A 6,000-nucleotide genomic window follows, 5' to 3' on the forward strand; every position below is an offset into this window, starting at 1 on the left:
GTCACTGGTGAGCTCTGTGCCTGAAGCTAAGCTCCCAAGGCAAGATAATATCATGGATGAAATTCAGTTACCACCACAGATTGTCAAGGTAAGAATGAGCTCAGCAAGTGTCATTTCTTACCTGAGGTCACATTGCTGCAGAACACCATTATCCTACATCTTTCTCTCTTCTGAAATCACAAGCCCATTCCTTTTCTTTCCCTTCCTTACACTGCTGCATCTCCTAATTTTAATACCACTAACACAATCTCCACTTATTCACACTTCACAGCTTGTACACAACATCAGCACAATTTTCCCATGAAAGGCACTCTTTCTAAACAAGGCTAACTTTCTCTTTAGGAATATAGGAACAGGGGTGGCCATTTAGCTTCTTCCACCATTCAATGGGATCATGGCTAATCTGTGACTAACTGCATATACTCATTTCTGTCAATATCTCTTAAAGACTTTTCAGATTTCTGTCCACTCGTTCAACCTTTTTTAAAAAAAATCAGCCTGCAACCTCCTTGTTTCCTCTTAACCCTTTTCTATTATTATTTTATGCAAATTTAGCTTGCATGCCTTTTTCCCACATATAAATCATTAATGTAAATTATAAAATGGTGAGATCCCAGTACAGATCCCTACGGGACTCTATTCATCATATCCTGACAGTCAGAAAAAGCTCCTTTAATGAATGTTGTCTGTTTTTTGACTGCCTGCCAGCCAGCCAGCCAGCCAATTTTCTATCCGCATTAGAATGTTGCTTCCTACACCCTGGCCTTCTGCTCTGAGTAATAACCCTTTGTGGATCCTTTCTGAAAACCCAAGTACAGTATGTGAACAAGCTTCCTTTTACCTACAGCACATGTTATTTCTTTGACTGTTTTGGTTGTCCTGCAGCTAACTACACACATTGTTTACTTTGTCAAACGTTTAAATCTTCTGTAAAACAAAGGTCTGGGGTTGCCAAAGATGGGAGATGAAGATAGAGGTTGGTGGCAGGGTGTGGTGGGTTTGGCAGCGCCTGTGGGCGTGGATCAGATTTAGTGCTTCAAGTCTGGTGACTGTTCATCAGAACGGTTCTGATATATCACCAGACTCAAGGTGTTGGCTTCACTTTCTTCTCATGGGTGGTACCAGACTTGCCAAGTTTTGCTAATAATTTATGTTTTGTTGCATATCTACCCGGGTCATGCCCCTGATGAGGCCCTTGGTTTTGCTGTATTATGTCCAAGGGCCACGACTTGAATAGATGAGGTGTGCAGTGAGTTAATAATTTATCACCCGATCCAGTTGGACCACATCAAGCAGCATTGAATCTTCCACCTGACTGCACAACAGTTAAATATGCTAGGATAATCACTGGCCTTTTTTCAACTACCAGTTGTCATCTTTAATTTTCCTCACCTGCATCATCATTTGACATTCTAATAATAAGTATCTCTTGAAGTGGCTTGACTTCTTGTCTCTGCACTATTGCCCTGGAGGCCCTTAAGAATCTATCTTTGGACGTCCTATTTTTCATCAGATCTCCTATATGTCATATGAATATGTGATGTCACATTTTACCTGGGTTCCTATTGGGCAACTTTTTCATGCAAAGGATGGTGTATGAATGGAATGAGCTGCCTGAGGTCTTGGAGGAGACAGGTACAACTACCCACATGAGCACTTCCTCAGTATCGTGATTCAGAGAGTCACAACTGCAGCAGGTAACAGTTCTGGAGAAGAATACGTATCCATAGAATGGTTACAACACCATCATCTTCATGCTGGCTCTCTGAAGCAGCAACTCACCTAGTGTCATCCCTTTGATCAATAATAATTGAATGCCCTTTTGAAAGCCTCTGTTGACACATCATAACCACTCACTGCGTTAAAAAGATTGTCCTCATACATCCATTTCTTTCTTTACCAATTACTTTAAATCTGTGCTACCTGGTTTCAAACGTTCATCAAATGGGAACATGTTTCCCCTATCTACTCTGTCCAGATCCCTCATGATTTTTCATATCTCTGTAAAATTTCTTCTCAGCCTAACTTCTCCAAGGGAAATAGTCCCAATTTCTTCACTTTTTCTATGTAAATGAAGTTCAGTCTGGAACTACTATTGTTAATCTTTTCTGCACTCTGTCTAATGCTTTTGCATATTTCCTAAAGCATGGTCCCCCGACCTGGATGCAGTATTCCAGCTAAGGCTGAACTAGTGTTTTATACAGATTTAACATAACATTGTACATTTATATTTTGTGTAAAAACCAAAAGAACTGTGGATGATGTAAATCAGGAACAAATTTGCTGGAAAAGCTCAGCGGGTCTGGCAGCAACTGCGGAGGAGAAAACAGAGTTAACGTATCGGTTCCGGTGACCCCCCCTTCAGAACTTTTCCAGGAACTTTGTTTTTGTTCCTGTTTATATTTTGTGTCCCTATTGAGCTCTCCTGTCAAACTTCCAAGAGGTGAGACACTAGTTTGGGAATCTTCATTTGGGCCAGTGGTAGTGTTTCCTGTATATTCTCTTCATAGTGACTAGCTCATTTCTTGCATTGCAAAATGTCCTTACAACTCCATATCTAAAAGGACTGCTGCTTGAATGCAGCCTCTTGACCCCCTGATTGCTATATGGTTGTGCACCTTTTCAGCTGGAGCCACACCTTCAGCATGAATCCATTCAAATTGAGAAGAAGCCAATATCTAAATGCAGAAAGCAAAAATTAATGCTTGAGATCTTGGCTCATCAAGAACAGGGGGAGAAGACTGAAAATGTGAGAAGTCAGACATCTTGTGGAAGCTTGTAACGTCTTCCAGTGAGTGCATGAAAATTAAAATACTGTTTGAAAGCTCAAAGAAGGTTAGTGCAAAATGGCATTTGACATTTTTCAGAAAACCAAAGGTTTTAGGCTAAACCTTGCCTCATAGAATTCCACAGAACCTTGAAACTGGACATTATGAGTGAATATTGGTAGTGTCTTTTTGTAGACAGTTGGTGTTCACGTACTCTTGTTAGTTTCCTTTCTGTTTGTCTAATGTAGTGTTTCTCGCAGTCTCTGCAGGGGATCTTGTAGATGACATTGGTCCTGTCCATGGCAGGGAATGGGTCTTTAGTATGGGTGAGCACTTGTTGTAGAGTTGATGTGGGTTTGTGTGCCACACTGATGCCCAGCGGCAATGGCAATTGACATTTTTCAGAAAACCAAAGGTTTTAGGCTAAACCTTGCCTCATAGAATTCCACAGAACCTTGAAACTGGACATTAATAAAATCCTTTGAAAACTATATCTAGACACAGTGAGTCTCTTTCTGAACACTGGCCAAGCTATGTCAGCGGCCATCAGACCACTCAATAGGTAGGCATCTATCCAGTTAAAGTAATTGTCTTGACCGTTGAATTCCTGTAGTCAGTCTATAGAATGATAAAACTGGATGTTTCTATCCACCATCTGCTATACATTTGAAATGGTCAAAACCTCTGATGCCATGCAGAAAATGTTAACCAGTTTACTCTTTTGTACCTTCTATACTATGAGTTATGAATTTTATATTTTTTCAAAACTCTTGTTAAATGAAGGTTTAATACTAAATGTACACTTAACTGAGGACGTGTGACCTGTGAGACTTGAGTTAAATTGAGATCATGTGATAAAAGGGATTGTTGGTGGGAACTGAGTGAAAAGAAGGGATAGATGTAAACTGTGTTACCAATTCTGATCAAAGGATATGTTTTTACTTTTTACAAATACAGGAAAACGTTAAGTGTTTAAGAATATCTTCTTTTGGTTGTAACCATGGTTCATGACTACTGACAAATGAAATAACAAGATCAAAGCATAGTGGTAACATCAGAACACAGGAGACCTTTGACCAGAGAGAATGAAGTAACTCATTTGAAGAGATTTGTTGTACAGATTTCAAGAAGCAAAATAATGACCAGATCATCTGCTTGAGGATTAAATATTGGTCAGGACCCTGGAGGAAGACCCTTAGTCATCTTCAAAATACTGCCATAGGATCTATTACAGTCACTTGAAAGGACAAATAGGGCCTTGGTTTGATGCCTCATCCAGAAGACAGCGCATTCAGCAGCTCCCTCTGTCCTATACTGATTTGTATCAAGTTGAATTAGTCTTTGGAGTGGGTCTTGAACACAACATTCTGTTAACCAAGAGAAGAAATAGCTGAAGAGCTCATGAGAGCCTCCTGTTGCTTTTTTCCAGGAACGTTTGCCGTATCAAAGGCCACTCGGGTCCTTGACGGGCCTTTGCCAAGAATCAAGGATCCCTGGAGCAAAAGCCCCACTTACTATGAAATGTTGGTAAATCAGTGGTTAGTGGCTGTAGTGCAGAGAATGGGTGGCATAGGGTGAGGGTCATTGAAGTAGAGAGTGTGACTCCAAGTAGCCCATTGTCCTGCCCCTGATGCCATGGTTCTCAAGTACTTGAATGCCTTTTACCAAGGACCTCCAACATAGTTTGCTTATAATGCTGACTTGGAAAGGCTCTTGTGGCACAGTGGTTGTGTCCTTACCTGTGAGCTGGGAGGCCTGGGTTCAAGTCCCACCTGCCCTTCAGGTATGTAATACCATCTCTGAGTAGGTTGGTTAAAACCACCTATAATGCTCACATGGTGAGCCCACTACCCACCAGTGGGTCGATGGCAGCAGCAGTGTGATAACACCCTTAATAAGGCTATAATTGTTTGGTTAAGGACCGCAATGATGTTGACATAGGAAATGACATCCATGGGCTTCCCACCACTACTTCAGGTGTGAAAGTAGGAAGGTGGCAGGGTTACCTCTCAGTACCCTTCTGTTTGGTTAAACCATGAGTAGAGAAATTCTTGTCTGCACTTGTTGCTTGATCAGTATCAAAAATTAAGATCTGTGGTCAATTTTGCTGTCACTCAGAGAACAAACGTAACTGCCCTCCATCAGGAACACGTCAGAACTCACCACAAGACTCCAACGACCGCTGGGCATCAGTGTGGCACACAAACCCACATCAACTCTACAACAAGTGCTCACCCATACTAAAGACCAATTCCCTGCCATGGACAGGACCAATGTCATCTACAAGATCCCCTGCAGACACTGCGAGAAACACTACATTAGACAAACAGAAAGGAAACTAACAAGAGTACGTGAACACCAACTGTCTACAAAAAGACACTACCAATATTCACTCATCTCAAACCACATGGACAAGGAGAATCATGACTTCGACTGGGATAACACCAAGATCCTGGGACAGGCTAGGCAGAAACAAGCACGAGAATTCCTGGAAGCATGGCACTCCATGAAGCATGCTATTAATAAATACATTGAACTTGACCCCATATACATTCCACTACGGAGGAAACCCGGAAGTGAGGCAATCCATCGCAACAAACCCCAGAGTTTAAGAACCAGGCGGGAAAACACACTGACGCTTTATCAGGAGCTGCATTGAGGATGTTACCAAGCACAGTAACAAATCGTATGCAGAACGAAAAAACCAGCTCGTCAAGCCAACCAACCTCAACACCCACAACCCGAGCTACAGATCTACTCCAAAACCTTAGAACAAAGTTAAATTGATAACAGATACCAAAAATATTTCTTAAGTTGTGCATCAATTATTTGCAATTTTATAATTTCTTTTTAAAAACCCTTTATATTTCCTTTAAGCTGTCTTCGCTTCATCCTTTGTCAGACCAGGTTTTGAAAGTAAAGTGGCCTTATTAATCATGCAATATTTCTAGAATTTTATAATCTGCTTAATTAAACTTCCAGAAGCCAGAGTAAGAGATGCAATAGTTACTAAACTGTGTTGAGTGGTTAGTTTTTCAAGTTCCTTCTACCCTGAATAATTGTCAACATGCTAAACCCATGAAGAGTCTGCTCCAGTGTGTTGATAGAAGTTTCCTGCACTCCCCACTCATATCTTAGGTTCTCACTGAGTACAGTTGCAGCTTCTAAAATCTAATTAGATGCTGGGTCATAAATGTCACTTCTGTTAGGCTGAAAAGATTTCTTGTGTTAA

Source organism: Stegostoma tigrinum, chromosome 29 (genome assembly GCF_030684315.1).
Source record: "Stegostoma tigrinum isolate sSteTig4 chromosome 29, sSteTig4.hap1, whole genome shotgun sequence".
NCBI classification, from domain to species: domain Eukaryota; kingdom Metazoa; phylum Chordata; class Chondrichthyes; order Orectolobiformes; family Stegostomatidae; genus Stegostoma; species Stegostoma tigrinum.